This window comes from Saccoglossus kowalevskii, chromosome 17, assembly GCF_978046115.1.
Source record: "Saccoglossus kowalevskii chromosome 17, keSacKowa6.1, whole genome shotgun sequence".
NCBI classification, from domain to species: domain Eukaryota; kingdom Metazoa; phylum Hemichordata; class Enteropneusta; family Harrimaniidae; genus Saccoglossus; species Saccoglossus kowalevskii.
The window spans coordinates 28,744,445-28,768,225 of NC_140657.1; the positions used below are offsets into that span (position 1 = coordinate 28,744,445).

The 23,781-nt window shown below is 38.0% G+C and overlaps 10 non-coding genes across 10 annotated transcripts; all 10 read right to left on the bottom strand.

Moving 5' to 3' along the window:
- Positions 1–9,333: 9,333 nt before the first annotated feature.
- On the bottom strand, positions 9,334–9,405 carry TRNAD-GUC (transfer RNA aspartic acid (anticodon GUC)). The gene has a single exon. It is a non-coding gene; the product is annotated as a tRNA-Asp (tRNA).
- A 1,316-nt stretch (positions 9,406–10,721) lies between these two features.
- TRNAD-GUC (transfer RNA aspartic acid (anticodon GUC)) lies at positions 10,722–10,793 on the bottom strand. Its single transcript has one exon. It is a non-coding gene; the product is annotated as a tRNA-Asp (tRNA).
- Positions 10,794–11,415: 622 nt separating this feature from the next.
- TRNAD-GUC (transfer RNA aspartic acid (anticodon GUC)) lies at positions 11,416–11,487 on the bottom strand. The gene has a single exon. It is a non-coding gene; the product is annotated as a tRNA-Asp (tRNA).
- Positions 11,488–12,456: 969 nt separating this feature from the next.
- TRNAD-GUC (transfer RNA aspartic acid (anticodon GUC)) lies at positions 12,457–12,528 on the bottom strand. Its single transcript has one exon. It is a non-coding gene; the product is annotated as a tRNA-Asp (tRNA).
- A 623-nt stretch (positions 12,529–13,151) lies between these two features.
- Positions 13,152–13,223, bottom strand: TRNAD-GUC (transfer RNA aspartic acid (anticodon GUC)). The gene has a single exon. It is a non-coding gene; the product is annotated as a tRNA-Asp (tRNA).
- Positions 13,224–13,846: 623 nt separating this feature from the next.
- TRNAD-GUC (transfer RNA aspartic acid (anticodon GUC)) lies at positions 13,847–13,918 on the bottom strand. Its single transcript has one exon. It is a non-coding gene; the product is annotated as a tRNA-Asp (tRNA).
- Positions 13,919–14,540: 622 nt separating this feature from the next.
- TRNAD-GUC (transfer RNA aspartic acid (anticodon GUC)) lies at positions 14,541–14,612 on the bottom strand. The gene has a single exon. It is a non-coding gene; the product is annotated as a tRNA-Asp (tRNA).
- A 2,356-nt stretch (positions 14,613–16,968) lies between these two features.
- On the bottom strand, positions 16,969–17,040 carry TRNAD-GUC (transfer RNA aspartic acid (anticodon GUC)). Its single transcript has one exon. It is a non-coding gene; the product is annotated as a tRNA-Asp (tRNA).
- Positions 17,041–17,663: 623 nt separating this feature from the next.
- On the bottom strand, positions 17,664–17,735 carry TRNAD-GUC (transfer RNA aspartic acid (anticodon GUC)). The gene has a single exon. It is a non-coding gene; the product is annotated as a tRNA-Asp (tRNA).
- A 3,051-nt stretch (positions 17,736–20,786) lies between these two features.
- TRNAD-GUC (transfer RNA aspartic acid (anticodon GUC)) lies at positions 20,787–20,858 on the bottom strand. Its single transcript has one exon. It is a non-coding gene; the product is annotated as a tRNA-Asp (tRNA).
- Positions 20,859–23,781: the final 2,923 nt, after the last annotated feature.

Genomic DNA, 23,781 nt, shown 5'->3' on the forward strand with positions numbered 1-23,781 from the left:
AAGATTTACATGAACGTACCTAAGTTTATACACTCACGATTTTCAGTGATCTAATGCTCAATTTCTCTATATATAGCGGCCTTTATTGCAACATGTGGAGATAATCACAAATTAACGATCGATTAATTGCGTAATGTTCAGCGATTTCATAGTCCCCCAATTCATAGAGTTGAAGAATTCTGTGTTTGTGGGGAATTCTTTCCCGATTTCAGGTCATTTTATGAGGTATGAATCAAACAATTCGGACGTTCAACTGTATATAACAAATCATTTACTCAAAAATACCTCCCCGACGGGGAATTGAACCCCGGTCTTCCGCGTGACAGGCGGAGATACTCACCACTATACTATCGAAGATTTACATGAACATACTTAAGTTTCTACACTCACGATTTTCAGTGATCTAATGCTCAATTTCTCTATATATAGCGGACTTTATTGCAACATGTTGAGATAATCACAACGTAACGATCGGTTAATTGCGTAATGTTCATCGATTTCATAGACCCCCAATTCATAGAGTTGAAGAATTCTGTGTTTGTGGGGAATTCATTACCGATTTAAGGTCATTTTATGAGGTATGAATCAAACAATTCGGACGGTCAACTGTATATAACAAATCATTTACAAATGGTACCTCCCGACGGGGAATTGAACCCAGGTCTTCCGCGTGACAGGCGCAGATAATCGCCACTATACTATCGAAGATTTACATGAACGTACTTAAGTTTCTACACTCACGATTTTCAGTGATTTAATGCTCAATTTCTCTATATATAGCTGCCTTGATTGCAACATGTGGAGATAATCACAAAGTAACGATCGATTAATTGCGTAATGTTCAGGGATTTCATAGTCCCCCAATTCATAGAGTTGAAGAATTATGTGTTTGTGAGGAATTCATTACCGATTTCAGGTCATTTTATGAGGTATGAATCAAACAATTCGGACGGTCAACTGTATATAACAAATCATTTACTTAAAAATACCTCCCCGACGGGGAATTGAACCACGGTCTTCCGCGTGAAAGGCGGAGATACTCACCACTATACTATCGAGGATTTACATGAACATACTTTCTACACTCACGATTTTCAGTGATCTATTGCTCAATTTCACTTTATATAGCGGCCTTTATTGCAACATGTGGAGATAATCACAACGTAACGATCGATTAATTGCGTAATCTTCAGGGATTTCAAAGTCACCTATTCATTGAGTTGAAGAATGCTGTATTTGTGAGGAATTCATTACCGATTTCAGGTCATTTTTTGAGGTATGAATCAAACAATTCGGACGGTCAACTGTATATAACAAATCATTTACTTAAAATATCTCCCAGACGGGGAATTGAACCCCGGGCTTCCGCGTGACAGGCGGAGATACTCACCACTATACTATCGAAGATTTACATGAATATGCTTTCAACACTCACGATTTTCAGTGATCTGATGCTCAATTTCTCTATATATAGCTGCCTTCATTGCAACATGTGGAGATAATCACAAAGTAACGATCGATTAATTGCGAAATGGTCAGGGATTTCAAAGTCACCAATTCATTGAGTTGAAGAATGCTGTGTTTGTGAGGAATTCATTACCGATTTCAGGTCATTTTATGAGGTATGAATCAAACAATTCGGACGGTCAACTGTATATAACAAATCATTTACTTAAAAATACCTCCCCGACGGGGAATTGAACCCGACATGAATATGCTTTCAACACTCACGATTTTCAGTGATCTGATGCTCAATTTCTCTATATATAGCTGCCTTGATTGCAACATGTGGAGATAATCAGAAAGTAACGATCGATTAATTGCGTAATGTTCAGGGATTTCAAAGTCCCCAATTCATAGAGTTGAAGAATGCTGTGTTTGTGAGGAATTCATTACCGATTTCAGGTCATTTTATGAGGTATGAATCAAACAATTCGGACGGTCAACTGTATATAACAAATCATTTACTTAAAAACACCTCCCCGACGGGGAATTGAACCGCGGGCTTCGCGTGACAGGCGGAGATACTCACCACTATACTATCGAAGATTTACATGAATATGCTTTCAACACTCACGATTTTCAGTGATCTGATGCTCAATTTCTCTATATATAGCTGCCTTCATTGCAACATGTGGAGATAATCACAAAGTAACGATCGATTAATTGCGAAATGGTCAGGGATTTCAAAGTCACCAATTCATTGAGTTGAAGAATGCTGTATTTGTGAGGAATTCATTACCGATTTCAGGTCATTTCATGAGGTATGAATCAAACAATTCGGACGGTCAACTGTATATAGCAAATCATTTACTCAAAAATACCTCCCCGACGGGGAATTGAACCCCGGTCTTCCGCGTGACAGGCGGAGATACTCACCACTATTATATCGAGGATTTACATGAATATACTTTCTACACTCACGATTTTCAGTGATCTAATGCTCAATTTCTCTATATATAGCGGCCTTTATTGCAACATGTGGAGATAATCACAACGTAACGATCGATTAATTGCGTAATGTTCAGCGATTTCATAGTCCCCCAATTCATAGAGTTGAAGAATTCTGTGTTTGTGGGGAATTCTTTACCGATTTCAGGTCATTTTATGAGGTATGAATCAAACAATTCGGACGTTCAACTGTATATAACAAATCATTTACTTAAAATATCTTCCGACGGGGAATTGAACCCCGGGCTTCCGCGTGACATGCGGAGACACTCACCACTATACTATCGAAGATTTACATGAATATGCTTTCAACACTCACGATTTTCAGCGATCTGATGCTCAATTTCTCTATATATAGCTGCCTTGATTGCAACATGTGGAGATAATCACAAAGTAACGATCGATTAATTGCGTAATGTTCAGGGATTTCATAGTCCCCCAATTCATAGAGTTGAAGAATTCTGTGTTTGTGAGGAATTCATTACCGATTTCAGGTCATTTTATGAGGTATGAATCAAACAATTCGGACGGTCAACTGTATATAACAAATCATTTACTTAAAAATACCTCCCCGACGGGGAATTGAACCACGGTCTTCCGCGTGACAGGTGGAGATACTCACCACTATACTATCGAGGATTTACATGAATATGATTTCAACACTCACGATTTTCAGTTATCTTATTCTCAATTTCTCTACATACAGCTGCCTTTATTGCAACATATGGAGATAATCACAACGTAACAATCGATTAATTGCGAAATGTTCAGGGATTTCAATGTCACCAATTCATTGAGTTGAAGAATTCTGTGTTTGTGAGGAATTCATTACCGATTTCAGGTCATTTTATGAGGTATGAATCAAACAATTCGGACGGTCAACTGTATATAACAAATCATTTACTTAAAAATACCTCCCCGACGGGGAATTGAACCACCGTCACGGTCTTCCGCGTGACAGGCGGAGATACTCACCACTATACTACCGAGGATTTACATGAACATACTTTCTACACTCACGATTTTCAGTGATCTAATGCTCAATTTCTCTTTATATAGCGGACTTTATTGCAACATGTGGAAATAATCACAACGTAACGATCGATTAATTGCGTAATCTTCAGGGATTTCAAAGTCACCTATTCATTGAGTTGAAGAATGCAGTATTTGTGAGGAATTCATTACCGATTTCAGGTCACTTTATGAGGTATGAATCAAACAATTCGGAGGGTCAACTGTATATAACAAATCATTTACTCAAAAATACCTCACCGACGGGGAACTGAACCACGGTCGTCCGCGTGACAGGCTTAGATACTCACCACTATTATATCGAGGATTTACATGAATATACTTTCAACACTCACGATTTTCAGTGATCTAATGCTCACTTTTTCTATATGTAGCGGCCTTTATTGGAACATGTGGAGATAATCACAACGGAACAATCGATTAATTGCGAAATGTTCAGAGATTTCAAAGTCACCAATTCATTGATTTGAAGAAGGCTGTATTTGTGAGAAATTCATTACCGATTTCAGGTCATTTTATGAGGTATAATCAAACAATGCGGACGGTCCACTGTATATAACAAATCATTTACTTAAAAATACCTCCCCGACGGGGAATTGAACCCCGGTCTTCCGCGTGACAGGCGGAGATACTCACCACTATTATATCGAGGATTTACATGATTATTCTTTCTACACTCACGATTTTCAGTGATCTAATGCTCAATTTCTCTTTATATAGCGGCCTTTATTGCAACATGTGGAGATAATCACAACGTAACGATCGATTAATTGCGTAATGTTCAGGGATTTCATAGTCCCCCAATTCATAGAGTTGAAGAATTCTGTGTTTGTGAGGAATTCATTACCGATTTCAGGACATTTTATGAGGTATGAATCAAACAATTCGGACGGTCAACTGTTTATAACAAATCATTTACTCAAAAGTACCTCCCCGACGGGGAATCGAACCCAGGTCTTCCGCGTGACAGGCGGGGACACTCGCCACTATACTATCGAAGATTTACATGAACGTACTTAAGTTTCTACACTCACGATTTCAGTGATCTAATGCTCAATTTCTCTATATATAGCGGCCTTTATTGCAACATGTGGAGATAATCACAACGTAACGATCGATTAATTGCGTAATGTTCAGCGATTTCATAGTCCCCCAATTCATAGAGTTGAAGAATTCTGTGTTTGTGGGGAATTCTTTACCGATTTCAGGTCATTTTATGAGGTATGAATCAAACAATTCGGACGTTCAACTGTATATAACAAATCATTTACTTAAAATATCTTCCGACGGGGAATTGAACCCCGGGCTTCCGCGTGACATGCGGAGATACTCACCACTATACTATCGAGGATTTACATGAATATGCTTTCAACACTCACGATTTTCAGTGATCTGATGCTCAATTTCTCTATATATAGCTGCCTTCATTGCAACATGTGGAGATAATCACAAAGTAACGATCGATTAATTGCGAAATGGTCAGGGATTTCAAAGTCACCAATTCATTGAGTTGAAGAATGCTGTATTTGTGAGGAATTCATTACCGATTTCAGGTCATTTTATGAGGTATGAATCAAACAATTCGGACGGTCAACTGTATATAACAAATCATTTACTTAAAAATACCTCCCCGACGGGGAATTGAACCACGGTCTTCCGCGTGACAGGCGGAGATACTCACCACTATACAATCGAGGATTTACATGAACATACTTTCTACACTCACGATTTTCAGTGATCTAATGCTCAATTTCTCTTTATATAGCGGCCTTTATTGCAACATGTGGAGATAATCACAACGTAACGATCGATTAATTGCGTAATCTTCAGGGATTACAAAGTCACCTATTCATTGAGTTGAAGAATGCTGTATTTTTGAGGAATTCATTACCGATTTCAGGTCATTTTATGAGGTATGAATCAAACAATTCGGACGGTCAACTGTATATAACAAATCATTTACTTAAAAATACCTCCCGACGGGGAATTGAACCACGGTCTTCCGCGTGACAGGAGGAGATACTCACCACTATACTATCGAGGATTTACATGAACATACTTTCTACACTCACGATTTTCAGTGATCTAATGCTCAATTTCTCTATCTGTAACGGCCTTCATTGCAACATGTGAACATATTCAAAACGTAACGATCGGTTAATTGCGTAATGGTAACGGACTTCATCACAACATGTGAAGATAATCACAACGTAACGATCGATTAATTGCGTAATGTTCTGGGATTTCAAAGTCACCAATTCATTGAGTTGATGAATTCTGTATTTGTGAGGAATTGGTTACCGATTTCTAGTCGTTTTATGAGGTGTGAATCAAACAATTCGGACCGTCAACTGTATATAACAAATCATTTACTTAAAATACCTCCCCGACGGGGAATTAAACACCGGGCTTCCGCGTGACAGGCGGAGATACTCACCACTAAACTATCGAAGATTTACATGATTATTCTTTCAACACTCACGATTTTCAGTGATCTGATGCTCAATTTCTCTATATATAGCTGCCTTTATTGCAACATGTGGAGATAATCACAAAGAAACGATCGATTAATTGCGAAATGTTCAGGGATTTCAAAGTTACCAATTCATTGAGTTGAAGAATGCTGTATTTGTGAGGAATTCATTACCGATTTCAGGTCATTTTATGAGGTATGAATCAAACAATTCGGACGGTCAACTGTATATAACAAATCATTTACTCAAAAATACCTCCCCGACGGGGAACTGAACCCCGGTCTTCCGCGTGACAGGCTTAGATACTCACCACTATTATATCGAGGATTTACATGAATATAATTTCAACACTCACGATTTTCAGTGATCTAATGCTCAATTTTTCTATATGTAGCGGCCTTTATTGCAACATGTGGAGATAATCACAACGGAACAATCGATTAATTGCGAAATGTTCAGAGATTTAAAAGTCACCAATTCATTGATTTGAAGAAGGCTGTATTTGTGAGAAATTCATTACCGATTTCAGGTCATTTTATGAGGTATGAATCAAACAATTCGGACGGTCAACTGTATATAACAAATCATTTACTCAAAAATGCCTCCCCGACGGGGAATTGAACCCTGGTCTTCCGCGTGACAGGCGGAGATACTCACCACTATACTATCGAAGATTTACATGATTATTCTTTCAACACTCACGATTTTCAGTGATCTGATGCTCAATTTCTCTATATATAGCTGCCTTTATTGCAACATGTGGAGATAATCACAAAGAAACGATCGATTAATTGCGAAATGTTCAGGGATTTCAAAGTCACCAATTCATTGAGTTGAAGAATGCTGTATTTGTGAGGAATTCATTACGGATTTCAGGTCATTTTATGAGGTATGAATCAAACAATTCGGACGGTCAACTGTATATAACAAATCATTTACTCAAAAATACCTCCCGGACGGGGAACTGAACCCCGGTCGTCCGCGTGACAGGCTTAGATACTCACCACTATATTATCGAGGATTTACATGAACATACTTTCTACACTCACGATTTTCAGTGATCTAATGCTCAATTTCTCTTTATATAGCGGCCTTTATTGCAACATGTGGAGATAATCACAACGGAACAATCGATTAATTGCGAAATGTTCAGGGATTTCATAGTCCCCAATTCTTTGATTTGAAGAATGCTGTATTTGTGAGGAATTCATTACGGATTTCAGGTCATTTTATGAGGTATGAATCAAACAATTCGGACGGTCAACTGTATATAACAAATCATTTACTCAAAAATACCTCCCGGACGGGGAACTGAACCCCGGTCGTCCGCGTGACAGGCGGAGATACTCACCACTATACTATCGAAGATTTACATGATTATTCTTTCAACACTCACGATTTTCAGTGATCTGATGCTCAATTTCTCTATATATAGCTGCCTTTATTGCAACATGTGGAGATAATCACAAAGAAACGATCGATTAATTGCGAAATGTTCAGGGATTTCAAAGTCACCAATTCATTGAGTTGAAGAATGCTGTATTTGTGATAAATTCATTACGGATTTCAGGTCATTTTATGAGGTATGAATCAAACAATTCGGACGGTCAACTGTATATAACAAATCATTTACTCAAAAATACCTCCCGGACGGGGAACTGAACCCCGGTCGTCCGCGTGACAGGCTTAGATACTCACCACTATTATATCGAGGATTTACATGAAAATACTTTCAACACTCACGATTTTCAGTGATCTAATGCTCATTTTTTCTATATATAGCGGCCTTTATTGCAACATGTGGAGATAATCACAACGGAACAATCGATTAATTGCGAAATGTTCAGAGATTTCAAAGTCACCAATTCTTTGATTTGAAGAATGCTGTATTTGTGAGAAATTCATTACCGATTTCAGGTCATTTTATGAGGTATGAATCAAACAATTCGGACGGTCAACTGTATATAACAAAGCATATACTCAAAAATGCCTTCCCACGGGGAATTGAACCCCGGTCTTCCGCGTGACAGGCGGAGATACTCACCACTATACTATCGAAGATTTACATGATTATACTTTCAACACTCACGATTTTCAGTGATCTGATGCTCAATTTCTCTATATATAGCTGCCTTTATTGCAACATGTGGAGATAATCACAACGGAACAATCGATTAATTGCGAAATGTTCAGAGATTTCAAAGTCACCAATTCATTGATTTGAAGAAGGCTGTATTTGTGAGAAATTCATTACCGATTTCAGGTCATTTTATGAGGTATGAATCAAACAATGCGGACGGTCCACTGTATATAACAAATCATTTACTCAAAAATACCTCCCGGACGGGGAACTGAACCCCGGTCGTCCGCGTGACAGGCTTAGATACTCACCACTATTATATCGAGGATTTACATGAAAATACTTTCAACACTCACGATTTTCAGTGATCTAATGCTCATTTTTTCTATATATAGCGGCCTTTATTGCAACATGTGGAGATAATCACAACGGAACAATCGATTAATTGCGAAATGTTCAGAGATTTCAAAGTCACCAATTCTTTGATTTGAAGAATGCTGTATTTGTGAGAAATTCATTACCGATTTCAGGTCATTTTATGAGGTATGAATCAAACAATTCGGACGGTCAACTGTATATAACAAAGCATATACTCAAAAATGCCTTCCCACGGGGAATTGAACCCCGGTCTTCCGCGTGACAGGCGGAGATACTCACCACTATACTATCGAAGATTTACATGATTATACTTTCAACACTCACGATTTTCAGTGATCTGATGCTCAATTTCCTTATATATAGCTGCCTTTATTGCAACATGTGGAGATAATCACAAAGAAACGATCGATTAATTGCGAAATGTTCAGGGATTTCAAAGTTACCAATTCATTGAGTTGAAGAATGCTGTATTTGTGAGGAATTCATTACCGATTTCAGGTCATTTTATGAGGTATGAATCAAACAATTCGGACGGTCAACTGTATATAACAAATCATTTACTCAAAAATACCTCCCCGACGGGGAACTGAACCCCGGTCGTCCGCTTGACAGGCTTATATACTCACCACTATTATATCGAGGATTTACATGAATATACTTTCAACACTCACGATTTTCAGTGATCTAATGCTCAATTTTTCTATATGTAGCGGCCTTTATTGCAACATGTGGAGATAATCACAACGGAACAATCGATTAATTGCGAAATGTTCAGAGATTTCAAAGTCACCAATTCATTGATTTGAAGAAGGCTGTATTTGTGAGAAATTCATTACCGATTTCAGGTCATTTTATGAGGTATGAATCAAACAATGCGGACGGTCCACTGTATATAACAAATCATTTACTTAAAAATACCTCCCCGACGGGGAATTGAACCCCGGTCTTCCGCGTGACAGGCGGAGATACTCACCACTATATTATCGAGGATTTACATGAACATACTTTCTACACTCACGATTTTCAGTGATCTAATGCTCAATTTCTCTTTATATAGCGGCCTTTATTGCAACATGTGGAGATAATCACAACGTAACGATCGATTAATTGCGTACTGTTCAGGGATTTCATAGTCCCCCAATTCATAGAGTTGAAGAATTCTGTGTTTTTGAAGAATTCATTACCGATTTCAGGACATTTTATGAGGTATGAATCAAACAATTCGGACGGTCAACTGTATATAACAAATCATTTACTTAAAATACCTCCCCGATGGGGAATTGAACCCCGCTCTTCCGCGTGACAGGCTTAGATACTCACCACTATTATATCGAGGATTTACATGAATATACTTTCAACACTCACGATTTTCAGTGATCTAATGCTCATTTTTTCTATATATAGCGGCCTTTATTGCAACATGTGGAGATAATCACAACGGAACAATCGATTAATTGCGAAATGTTCAGAGATTTCAAAGTCACCAATTCTTTGATTTGAAGAATGCTGTATTTGTGAGAAATTCATTACCGATTTCAGGTCATTTTATGAGGTATGAATCAAATAATTCGGACGGTCAACTGTATATAACAAATCATTTACTCAAAAATGCCTCCCCGACGGGGAATTGAACCCCGGTCTTCCGCGTGACAGGCGGAAATACTCACCACTAAACTCTCGAAGATTTACATGATTATTGTTTCAACACTCACGATTTTCAGTGATCTGATGCTCAATTTCTCTATATATAGCTGCCTTTATTGCAACATGTGGAGATAATCACAAAGAAACGATCGATTAATTGCGAAATGTTCAGGGATTTCAAAGTTACCAATTCATTGAGTTGAAGAATGCTGTATATGTGAGGAATTCATTACCGATTTCAGGTCATTTTATGAGGTATGAATCAAACAATTCGGACGGTCAACTGTATATAACAAATCATTTACTCAAAAATACCTCCCCGACGGGGAACTGAACCCCGGTCGTCCGCGTGACAGGCTTAGATACTCACCACTATTATATCGAGGATTTACATGAATATACTTTCAACACTCACGATTTTCAGTGATCTAATGCTCATTTTTTCTATATGTAGCGGCCTTTATTGCAACATGTGGAGATAATCACAACGGAACAATCGATTAATTGCGAAATGTTCAGAGATTTAAAAGTCACCAATTCATTGATTTGAAGAAGGCTGTATTTGTGAGAAATTCATTACCGATTTCAGGTCATTTTATGAGGTATGAATCAAACAATGCGGACGGTCCACTGTATATAACAAATCATTTACTTAAAAATACCTCCCCGACGGGGAATTGAACCCCGGTCTTCCGCGTGACAGGCGGAGATACTCACCACTATATTATCGAGGATTTACATGAACATACTTTCTACACTCACGATTTTCAGTGATCTAATGCTCAATTTCTCTTTATATAGCGGCCTTTATTGCAACATGTGGAGATAATCACAACGTAACGATCGATTAATTGCGTAATGTTCAGGGATTTCATAGTCCCCCAATTCATAGAGTTGAAGAATTCTGTGTTTGTGAGGAATTCATTACCGATTTCAGGACATTTTATGAGGTATGAATCAAACAATTCGGACGGTCAACTGTATATAACAAATCATTTACTTAAAATACCTCCCCGATGGGGAATTGAACCCCGCTCTTCCGCGTGACAGGCTTAGATATTCAACACTAATATATCGAGGATTTACATGAATATACTTTCAACACTCACGATTTTCATTGATCTAATGCTCAATTTTTCTATATGTAGCGGCCTTTATTGCAACATGTGGAGATAATCACAACGGAACAATCGATTAATTGCGAAATGTTCAGAGATTTCAAAGTCACCAATTCATTGATTTGAAGAAGGCTGTATTTGTGAGAAATTCATTACCGATTTCAGGTCATTTTATGAGGTATGAATCAAACAATGCGGACGGTCCACTGTATATAACAAATCATTTACTTAAAAATACCTCCCCGACGGGGAATTGAACCCCGGTCTTCCGCGTGACAGGCGGAGATACTCACCACTATATTATCGAGGATTTACATGAACATACTTTCTACACTCACGATTTTCAGTGATCTAATGCTCAATTTCTCTTTATATAGCGGCCTTTATTGCAACATGTGGAGATAATCACAACGGAACAATCGATTAATTGCGAAATGTTCAGGGATTTCATAGTCCCCAATTCTTTGATTTGAAGAATGCTGTATTTGTGAGGAATTCATTACGGATTTCAGGTCATTTTATGAGGTATGAATCAAACAATTCGGACGGTCAACTGTATATAACAAATCATTTACTCAAAAATACCTCCCGGACGGGGAACTGAACCCCGGTCGTCCGCGTGACAGGCGGAGATACTCACCACTATACTATCGAAGATTTACATGATTATTCTTTCAACACTCACGATTTTCAGTGATCTGATGCTCAATTTCTCTATGTATAGCTGCCTTTATTGCAACATGTGGAGATAATCACAAAGAAACGATCGATTAATTGCGAAATGTTCAGGGATTTCAAAGATACCAATTCATTGAGTTGAAGAATGCTGTATTTGTGAGGAATTCATTACCGATTTCAGGTCATTTTATGAGGTATGAATCAAACAATTCGGACGGTCAACTGTATATAACAAATCATTTACTCAAAAATACCTCCCCGACGGGGAACTGAACCCCGGTCGTCCGCTTGACAGGCTTATATACTCACCACTATTATATCGAGGATTTACATGAATATACTTTCAACACTCACGATTTTCAGTGATCTAATGCTCAATTTTTCTATATGTAGCGGCCTTTATTGCAACATGTGGAGATAATCACAACGGAACAATCGATTAATTGCGAAATGTTCAGAGATTTCAAAGTCACCAATTCATTGATTTGAAGAAGGCTGTATTTGTGAGAAATTCATTACCGATTTCAGGTCATTTTATGAGGTATGAATCAAACAATGCGGACGGTCCACTGTATATAACAAATCATTTACTTAAAAATACCTCCCCGACGGGGAATTGAACCCCGGTCTTCCGCGTGACAGGCGGAGATACTCACCACTATATTATCGAGGATTTACATGAACATACTTTCTACACTCACGATTTTCAGTGATCTAATGCTCAATTTCTCTTTATATAGCGGCCTTTATTGCAACATGTGGAGATAATCACAACGTAACGATCGATTAATTGCGTAATGTTCAGGGATTTCATAGTCCCCCAATTCATAGAGTTGAAGAATTCTGTATTTGTGAGGAATTCATTACCGATTTCAGGTCATTTTATGAGGTATGAATCAAACAATTCGGACGGTCAACTGTATATAACAAATCATTTACTCAAAAATACCTCCCCGACGGGGAACTGAACCCCGGTCGTCCGCTTGACAGGCTTATATACTCACCACTATTATATCGAGGATTTACATGAATATACTTTCAACACTCACGATTTTCAGTGATCTAATGCTCAATTTTTCTATATGTAGCGGCCTTTATTGCAACATGTGGAGATAATCACAACGGAACAATCGATTAATTGCGAAATGTTCAGAGATTTCAAAGTCACCAATTCATTGATTTGAAGAAGGCTGTATTTGTGAGAAATTCATTACCGATTTCAGGTCATTTTATGAGGTATGAATCAAACAATGCGGACGGTCCACTGTATATAACAAATCATTTACTTAAAAATACCTCCCCGACGGGGAATTGAACCCCGGTCTTCCGCGTGACAGGCGGAGATACTCACCACTATATTATCGAGGATTTACATGAACATACTTTCTACACTCACGATTTTCAGTGATCTAATGCTCAATTTCTCTTTATATAGCGGCCTTTATTGCAACATGTGGAGATAATCACAACGTAACGATCGATTAATTGCGTAATGTTCAGGGATTTCATAGTCCCCCAATTCATAGAGTTGAAGAATTCTGTATTTGTGAGGAATTCATTACCGATTTCAGGTCATTTTATGAGGTATGAATCAAACAATTCGGACGGTCAACTGTATATAACAAATCATTTACTCAAAAATACCTCCCCGACGGGGAACTGAACCCCGGTCGTCCGCTTGACAGGCTTATATACTCACCACTATTATATCGAGGATTTACATGAATATACTTTCAACACTCACGATTTTCAGTGATCTAATGCTCAATTTTTCTATATGTAGCGGCCTTTATTGCAACATGTGGAGATAATCACAACGGAACAATCGATTAATTGCGAAATGTTCAGAGATTTCAAAGTCACCAATTCATTGATTTGAAGAAGGCTGTATTTGTGAGAAATTCATTACCGATTTCAGGTCATTTTATGAGGTATGAATCAAACAATGCGGACGGTCCACTGTATATAACAAATCATTTACTTAAAAATACCTCCCCGACGGGGAATTGAACCCCGGTCTTCCGCGTGACAGGCGGAGATACTCACCACTATATTATCGAGGATTTACATGAACATACTTTCTACACTCACGATTTTCAGTGATCTAATGCTCAATTTCTCTTTATATAGCGGCCTTTATTGCAACATGTGGAGATAATCACAACGTAACGATCGATTAATTGCGTAATGTTCAGGGATTTCATAGTCCCCCAATTCATAGAGTTGAAGAATTCTGTGTTTGTGAGGAATTCATTACCGATTTCAGGACATTTTATGAGGTATGAATCAAACAATTCGGACGGTCAACTGTATATAACAAATCATTTACTTAAAATACCTCCCCGATGGGGAATTGAACCCCGCTCTTCCGCGTGACAGGCTTAGATATTCAACACTAATATATCGAGGATTTACATGAATATACTTTCAACACTCACGATTTTCATTGATCTAATGCTCAATTTTTCTATATGTAGCGGCCTTTATTGCAACATGTGGAGATAATCACAACGGAACAATCGATTAATTGCGAAATGTTCAGAGATTTCAAAGTCACCAATTCATTGATTTGAAGAAGGCTGTATTTGTGAGAAATTCATTACCGATTTCAGGTCATTTTATGAGGTATGAATCAAACAATGCGGACGGTCCACTGTATATAACAAATCATTTACTTAAAAATACCTCCCCGACGGGGAATTGAACCCCGGTCTTCCGCGTGACAGGCGGAGATACTCACCACTATATTATCGAGGATTTACATGAACATACTTTCTACACTCACGATTTTCAGTGATCTAATGCTCAATTTCTCTTTATATAGCGGCCTTTATTGCAACATGTGGAGATAATCACAACGGAACAATCGATTAATTGCGAAATGTTCAGGGATTTCATAGTCCCCAATTCTTTGATTTGAAGAATGCTGTATTTGTGAGGAATTCATTACGGATTTCAGGTCATTTTATGAGGTATGAATCAAACAATTCGGACGGTCAACTGTATATAACAAATCATTTACTCAAAAATACCTCCCGGACGGGGAACTGAACCCCGGTCGTCCGCGTGACAGGCGGAGATACTCACCACTATACTATCGAAGATTTACATGATTATTCTTTCAACACTCACGATTTTCAGTGATCTGATGCTCAATTTCTCTATATATAGCTGCCTTTATTGCAACATGTGGAGATAATCACAAAGAAACGATCGATTAATTGCGAAATGTTCAGGGATTTCAAAGTCACCAATTCATTGAGTTGAAGAATGCTGTATTTGTGAGGAATTCATTACGGATTTCAGGTCATTTTATGAGGTATGAATCAAACAATTCGGACGGTCAACTGTATATAACAAATCATTTACTCAAAAATACCTCCCCGACGGGGAACTGAACCCCGGTCGTCCGCGTGACAGGCTTAGATACTCACCACTATTATATCGAGGATTTACATGAAAATACTTTCAACACTCACGATTTTCAGTGATCTGATGCTCAATTTCTCTATATATAGCTGCCTTTATTGCAACATGTGGAGATAATCACAACGGAACAATCGATTAATTGCGAAATGTTCAGGGATTTCATAGTCCCCAATTCTTTGATTTGAAGAATGCTGTATTTGTGAGGAATTCATAACGGATTTCAGGTCATTTTATGAGGTATGAATCAAACAATTCGGACGGTCAACTGTATATAACAAATCATTTACTCAAAAATACCTCCCGGACGAGGAACTGAACCCCGGTCGTCCGCGTGACAGGCGGAGATACTCACCACTATACTATCGAAGATTTACATGATTATTCTTTCAACACTCACGATTTTCAGTGATCTGATGCTCAATTTCTCTATATATAGCTGCCTTTATTGCAACATGTGGAGATAATCACAAAGAAACGATCGATTAATTGCGAAATGTTCAGGGATTTCAAAGTCACCAATTCATTGAGTTGAAGAATGCTGTATTTGTGAGGAATTCATTACGGATTTCAGGTCATTTTATGAGGTATGAATCAAACAATTCGGACGGTCAACTGTATATAACAAATCATTTACTCAAAAATACCTCCCGGACGTGGAACTGAACCCCGGTCGTCCGCGTGACAGGCTTAGATACTCACCACTATTATATCGAGGATTTACATGAAAATACTTTCAACACTCACGATTTTCAGTGATCTAATGCTCATTTTTTCTATATATAGCGGCCTTTATTGCAACATGTGGAGATAATCACAACGGAACAATCGATTAATTGCGAAATGTTCAGAGATTTCAAAGTCACCAATTCTTTGATTTGAAGAATGCTGTATTTGTGAGAAATTCATTACCGATTTCAGGTCATTTTATGAGGTATGAATCAAACAATTCGGACGGTCAACTGTATATAACAAAGGATATACTCAAAAATGCCTTCCCACGGGGAATTGAACCCCGGTCTTCCGCGTGACAGGCGGAGATACTCACCACTATACTATCGAAGATTTACATGATTATACCTTCAACACTCACGATTTTCAGTGATCTGATGCTCAATTTCTCTATGTATAGCTGCCTTTATTGCAACATGTGGAGATAATCACAAAGAAACGATCGATTAATTGCGAAATGTTCAGGGATTTCAAAGATACCAATTCATTGAGTTGAAGAATGCTGTATTTGTGAGGAATTCATTACCGATTTCAGGTCATTTTATGAGGTATGAATCAAACAATTCGGACGGTCAACTGTATATAACAAATCATTTACTCAAAAATACCTCCCCGACGGGGAACTGAACCCCGGTCGTCCGCTTGACAGGCTTATATACTCACCACTATTATATCGAGGATTTACATGAATATACTTTCAACACTCACGATTTTCAGTGATCTAATGCTCAATTTTTCTATATGTAGCGGCCTTTATTGCAACATGTGGAGATAATCACAACGGAACAATCGATTAATTGCGAAATGTTCAGAGATTTCAAAGTCACCAATTCATTGATTTGAAGAAGGCTGTATTTGTGAGAAATTCATTACCGATTTCAGGTCATTTTATGAGGTATGAATCAAACAATGCGGACGGTCCACTGTATATAACAAATCATTTACTTAAAAATACCTCCCCGACGGGGAATTGAACCCCGGTCTTCCGCGTGACAGGCGGAGATACTCACCACTATATTATCGAGGATTTACATGAACATACTTTCTACACTCACGATTTTCAGTGATCTAATGCTCAATTTCTCTTTATATAGCGGCCTTTATTGCAACATGTGGAGATAATCACAACGTAACGATCGATTAATTGCGTAATGTTCAGGGATTTCATAGTCCCCCAATTCATAGAGTTGAAGAATTCTGTATTTGTGAGGAATTCATTACCGATTTCAGGTCATTTTATGAGGTATGAATCAAACAATTCGGACGGTCAACTGTATATAACAAATCATTTACTCAAAAATACCTCCCCGACGGGGAACTGAACCCCGGTCGTCCGCTTGACAGGCTTATATACTCACCACTATTATATCGAGGATTTACATGAATATACTTTCAACACTCACGATTTTCAGTGATCTAATGCTCAATTTTTCTATATGTAGCGGCCTTTATTGCAACATGTGGAGATAATCACAACGGAACAATCGATTAATTGCGAAATGTTCAGAGATTTCAAAGTCACCAATTCATTGATTTGAAGAAGGCTGTATTTGTGAGAAATTCATTACCGATTTCAGGTCATTTTATGAGGTATGAATCAAACAATGCGGACGGTCCACTGTATATAACAAATCATTTACTTAAAAATACCTCCCCGACGGGGAATTGAACCCCGGTCTTCCGCGTGACAGGCGGAGATACTCACCACTATATTATCGAGGATTTACATGAACATACTTTCTACACTCACGATTTTCAGTGATCTAATGCTCAATTTCTCTTTATATAGCGGCCTTTATTGCAACATGTGGAGATAATCACAACGTAACGATCGATTAATTGCGTAATGTTCAGGGATTTCATAGTCCCCCAATTCATAGAGTTGAAGAATTCTGTGTTTTTGAAGAATTCATTACCGATTTCAGGACATTTTATGAGGTATGAATCAAACAATTCGGACGGTCAACTGTATATAACAAATCATTTACTTAAAATACCTCCCCGATGGGGAATTGAACCCCGCTCTTCCGCGTGACAGGCTTAGATACTCACCACTATTATATCGAGGATTTACATGAATATACTTTCAACACTCACGATTTTCAGTGATCTAATGCTCATTTTTTCTATATATAGCGGCCTTTATTGCAACATGTGGAGATAATCACAACGGAACAATCGATTAATTGCGAAATGTTCAGAGATTTCAAAGTCACCAATTCTTTGATTTGAAGAATGCTGTATTTGTGAGAAATTCATTACCGATTTCAGGTCATTTTATGAGGTATGAATCAAATAATTCGGACGGTCAACTGTATATAACAAATCATTTACTCAAAAATGCCTCCCCGACGGGGAATTGAACCCCGGTCTTCCGCGTGACAGGCGGAGATACTCACCACTATACTAGCGAAGATTTACATGATTATTCTTTCAACACTCACGATTTTCAGTGATCTGATGCTCAATTTCTCTATATATAGCTGCCTTTATTGCAACATGTGGAGATAATCACAAAGAAACGATCGATTAATTGCGAAATGTTCAGGGATTTCAAAGTTACCAATTCATTGAGTTGAAGAATGCTGTATTTGTGAGGAATTCATTACCGATTTCAGGTCATTTTATGAGGTATGAATCAAACAATTCGGACGGTCAACTGTATATAACAAATCATTTACTTAAAATACCTCCCCGATGGGGAATTGAACCCCGCTCTTCCGCGTGACAGGCTTAGATACTCACCACTATTATATCGAGGATTTACATGAATATACTTTCAACACTCACGATTTTCAGTGATCTAATGCTCAATTTTTCTATATATAGCGGCCTTTATTGCAACATGTGGAGATAATCACAACGTAACGATCGATTAATTGCGTAATGTTCAGGGATTTCATAGTCCCCAAATTCATAGAGTTGAAGAATTCTGTGTTTGTGAGGAATTCATTACCGATTTCAGGACATTTTATGAGGTATGAATCAAACAATTGGGACAGTCAACTGTATATAACAAATCATAAACTCAAAAATGCCTCACCGACGGGGAATTGAACGCCGGTCTTCCGCGTGACAGGCGGAGATACACACCACTATACTATCGAAGATTTACATGAATATGCTTTCAACACTCACGATTTTCAGTGATCTGATGCTCAATTTCTCTATATATAGCTGCCTTTATTGCAACATGTGGAGATAATCACAAAGAAACGATCGATTAATTGCGAAATGTTCAGGGATTTCAAAGTCACCAATTCATTGAGTTGAAGAATGCTGTATTTGTGAGGAATTCATTACCGATTTCAGGTCATTTTATGAGGTATGAATCAAACAATTCGAGCGGTCAACTGTATATAACAAATCATTTACTCAAAAATACCTCCCCGACGGGGAACTGAACCCCGGTCGTCCGCGTGACAGGCTTAGATACTAACCACTATTATATCGAGGATTTACATGAATATACTTTCAACACTCACGATTTTCAGTGATCTAATGCTCATTTTTTCTATATATATCGGCCTTTATTGCAACATGTGGAGATAATCACAAAGAAACGATCGATTAATTGCGAAATGTTCAGGGATTTCAAAGTCACCAATTCATTGAGTTGAAGAATGCTGTATTTGTGAGGAATTCATTACCGATTTCAGGTCATTTTATGAGGTATGAATCAAACAATTCGAACGGTCAACTGTATATAACAAATCATTTACTCAAAAATACCTCCCCGACGGGGAACTGAACCCCGGTCGTCCGCGTGACAGGCTTAGATACTCACCACTATTATATCGAGGATTTACATGAATATACTTTCAACACTCACGATTTTCAGTGATCTAATGCTCGTTTTTTCTATATATAGCGGCCTTTATTGCAACATGTGGAGATAATCACAACGGAACAATCGATTAATTGCGAAATGTTCAGAGATTTCAAAGTCACCAATTCTTTGATTTGAAGAATGCTGTACTTGTGAGAAATTCATTACCGATTTCAGGTCATTTTATGAGGTATGAATCAAACAATTCGGACGGTCAACTGTATATAACAAATCATTTACTCAAATATGCCTCCCCGACGGGGAATTGAACCCCGGTCTTCCGCGTGACAGGCGGAGATACTCACCACTATACTATCGAAGATTTACATGACTGTTATTTCAACACTCACGGTTTTCAGTGATCTGTTGCTCAATTTCTCTATATATAGCTGCCTTTATTGCAACATGTGGAGATAATCACAAAGAAACGATCGATTAATTGCGAAATGTTCAGGGATTTCAAAGTCACCAATTCATTGAGTTGAAGAATGCTGTATTTGTGAGGAATTCATTACCGATTTCAGGTCATTTTATGAGGTATGAATCAAACAATTCGGACGGTCAACTGTATATAACAAATCATTTACTCAAAAATACCTCCCCGACGGGGAACTGAACACCGGTCGTCCGCGTGACAGGCTTAGATACTCACCACTATTATATCGAGGATTTACATGAATATACTTTCAACACTCACGATTTTCAGTGATCTAATGCTCAATTTTTCTATATATAGCGGCCTTTATTGCAACATGTGGAGATAATCACAATGGAACAATCGATTAATTGCGAAATGTTCAGAGATTTCAAAGTCACCAATTCATTGATTTGAAAAATGCTGTATTTGTGAGAAATTCATTACCGATTTCAGGTCATTTTATGAGGTATGAATCAAACAATGCGGACGGTCAACTGTATATAACAAATCATTTACTCAAAAATACCTCCCCGACGGGGAATTGAACCCCGGTCTTCCGCGTGACAGGCGGAGATACTCACCACTATATTATCGAGGATTTACATGAACATACTTTCTATACTCACGATTTTCAGTGATCTAATGCTCAATTTCTCTTTATATAGCGGCCTTTATTGCAACATGTGGAGATAATCACAACGTAACGATCGATTAATTGCGTAATGTTCAGGGATTTCATAGTCCCCCAATTCATAGAGTTGAAGAATTCTGTGTTTGTGAAGAATTCATTACCGATTTCAGGACATTTTATGAGGTATGAATCAAACAATTCGGACGGTCAACTGTATATAACAAATCATTTACTCAAAAATGCCTCCCCGACGGGGAATTGAACCCCGGTCTTCCGCGTGACAGGCGGAGATACTCACCACTATACTATCGACGATTTACATGATTATTCTTTCAACACTCACGATTTTCAGTGATCTGATGCTCAATTTCTCTATATATAGCTGCCTTTATTGCAACATGTGGAGATAATCACAAAGAAACGATCGATTAATTGCGAAATGTTCAGGGATTTCAAAGTTACCAATTCATTGAGTTGAAGAATGCTGTATTTGTGAGGAATTCATTACCGATTTCAGGTCATTTTATGAGGTATGAATCAAACAATTCGGACGGTCAACTGTATATAACAAATCATTTACTTAAAATACCTCCCCGATGGGGAATTGAACCCCGCTCTTCCGCGTGACAGGCGGAAATACTCACCACTATACTATCGAAGATTAACATGAATATGCTTTCAACACTCACGATTTTCAGTGATATGATGCTCAATTTCTCTATATATAGCTGCCTTCATTGCAACATGTGGAGATAATCACAAAGTAACGATCGATTAATTGCGAAATGTTCAAGGATTTCAAAGTCACCAATTCATCGAGTTGAAGAATGCTGTATTTGTGAGGAATTAATTACCGATTTCAGGTCATTTGATGAGGTATGAATCAAACAATTCGGACGGTCAACTGTATATAACAAATCATTTACTCAAAAATGCCTCCCCGACGGGGAATTGAACGCCGGTCTTCCGCGTGACAGGCGGAGATACACACCACTATACTATCGAAGATTTACATGAATATGCTTTCAACACTCACGATTTTCAGTGATCTGATGCTCTATTTCTCTATATATAGCTGCCTTTATTGCAATGTGTGGAGATAATCACAAAGAAACGATCGATTAATTGCGAAATGTTCAGGGATTTCAAAGTCACCAATTCATTGAGTTGAAGAATGCTGTATTTGTGAGGAATTCATTACCGATTTCAGGTCATTTTATGAGGTATGAATCAAACAATTCGGACGGTCAACTGTATATAACAAATCATTTACTCAAAAATACCTCCCCGACGGGGAACTGAACCCCGGTCGTCCGCGTGACAGGCTTAGATACTCACCACTATTATATCGAGGATTTACATGAATATACTTTCAACACTCACGATTTTCAGTGATCTAATGCTCAATTTCTCTTTATATAGCGGCCTTTATTGCAACATGTGGAGATAATCACAACGTAACGATCGATTAATTGCGTAATGTTCAGGGATTTCATAGTCCCCCATTCATAGAGTTGAAGAATTCTGTGTTTGTGAAGAATTCATTACCGATTTTAGGACATTTTATGAGGTATGAATCAAACAATTCGGACGGTCAACTGTATATAACAAATCATTTACTTAAAATACCTCCCCGATGGGGAATTGAACCCCGCTCTTCCGCGTGACAGGCTTAGATACTCACCACTATTATATCGAGGATTTACATGAATATACTTTCAACACTCACGATTTTCAGTGATCTAATGCTCATTTTTTCTATATATAGCGGCCTTTATTGCAACATGTGGAGATAATCACAACGGAACAATCGATTAATTGCGAAATGTTCAGAGATTTCAAAGTCACCAATTCTTTGATTTGAAGAATGCAGTATTTGTGAGAAATTCATTACCGATTTCAGGTCATTTTATGAGGTATGAATCAAATAATTCGGACGGTCAACTGTATATAACAAATCATTTACTCAAAAATGCCTCCCCGACGGGGAATTGAACCCCCGTCTTCCGCGTGACAGGCGGAGATACTCACCACTATACTATCGAAGATTTACATGATTATTCTTTCAACACTCACGATTTTCAGTGATCTGATGCTCAATTTCTCTATATGTAGCTGCCTTTATTGCAACATGTGGAGATAATCACAAAGAAACGATCGATTAATTGCGAAATGTTCAGGGATTTCAAAGTTACCAATTCATTGAGTTGAAGAATGCTGTATTTGTGAGGAATTCATTACCGATTTCAGGTCATTTTATGAGGTATGAATCAAACAATTCGGACGGTCAACTGTATATAACAAATCATTTACTTAAAATACCTCCCCCGATGGGGAATTGAACCCCGCTCTTCCGCGTGACAGGCGGAGATACTCACCACTATTATATCGAGGATTTACATGAATATACTTTCAACACTCACGATTTTCAGTGATCTAATGCTCAATTTTTCTATATATAGCGGCCTTTATTGCAACATGTGGAGATAATCACAACGTAACGATCGATTAATTGCGTAATGTTCAGGGATTTCATAGTCCCCCAATTCATAGAGTTGAAGAATTCTGTGTTTGTGAGGAATTCATTACCGATTTCAGGACATTTTATGAGGTATGAATCAAACAATTCGGACGGTCAACTGTATATAACAAATCATTTACTTAAAATACCTCCCCGATGGGGAATTGAACCCCGCTCTTCCGCGTGACAGGCGGAAATACTCACCACTATACTATCGAAGATTAACATGAATATGCTTTCAACACTCACGATTTTCAGTGATCTGATGCTCAATTTCTCTATATATAGCGGCCTTTCTTGCAACATGTGGAGATAATCACAATGGAACAATCGATTAATTGCGAAATGTTCAGAGATTTCAAAGTCACC